The sequence below is a fragment of the Pituophis catenifer genome, unplaced genomic scaffold (genome assembly GCF_029215685.1).
Source record: "Pituophis catenifer annectens isolate HBS135680 unplaced genomic scaffold, rPitCat1.0.hap2 SCAF_1, whole genome shotgun sequence".
Lineage (NCBI taxonomy): Eukaryota > Metazoa > Chordata > Lepidosauria > Squamata > Colubridae > Pituophis > Pituophis catenifer.
The window spans coordinates 144,711,253-144,712,105 of NW_027256881.1; positions in this window are offsets into that span (position 1 = coordinate 144,711,253).

The following is an 853-nucleotide window of genomic DNA, read 5'->3' on the forward strand; positions in this document are numbered from 1 at the left end:
TAAATCTATTTCATCATTTTAATTCTTTCCATAATCTGTTCTTTAGTTAACTAAAATCTATATAATTCAGGGGTATCAAACAGGTGAGATGTCGTCACGTGACATATTGCGACTTTTTTCCCCTTCACTAAAATGGAGGTAGGCGTAGCCAGCCCGTGCCGCATCTGGCCTGTGTGTCGCAGGTTTGACACCCCTGATATAATTAATCCAAGATTGAATGCCTAAAACCTTCTATTACCAAGTCAAAATAATGTTTATTGAAAAATGTCTGTCATCTGAAACATTCAAATTATACATTATCTAAAGTTGTCAGATAGTATATATAATGAACATGATTTCAGAAAAATCAATTTTATATATATGTGTGTGTGTGTGTGTGTTTTCTGAGGTTTTCGCGGGTGTTTGTATGTAGGTCTTTGGTTATTCAGGTTTTCTCCCGCGTAAAATTGGAAGTGTCTTGGCGAAGTTTCAACGAAGTCTCATTCGTCATCTTCAGGCTGGTGTTTTCGGCTTCGTGCTCACGAAGCCGAAAACACCAGCCTGAAGATGACGAATGAGACGATGTTTTAGTCCAGTCCAGATCCAGGTTTACCATTTCATTGAGGATTAGATCTAGATTAAGATCTGTCTTCATCCAAAAAATGAAACATGGTGATGAGTAGTGAAGCTCTATATTTATTGGTGTTATAAATTTGGTTTTTGAGGTACATCCTTGAAAGTATCTCTACGTTGACTGTTTATTAATGGCAAAGAGGTATACGCAACCCAAGACAGAAGAATTCCAGCTCTACAGATTTTTACTTTGGTATATTAGGCAACTGTGTAAAATTTACAACGAAAAGATAAAGCACCC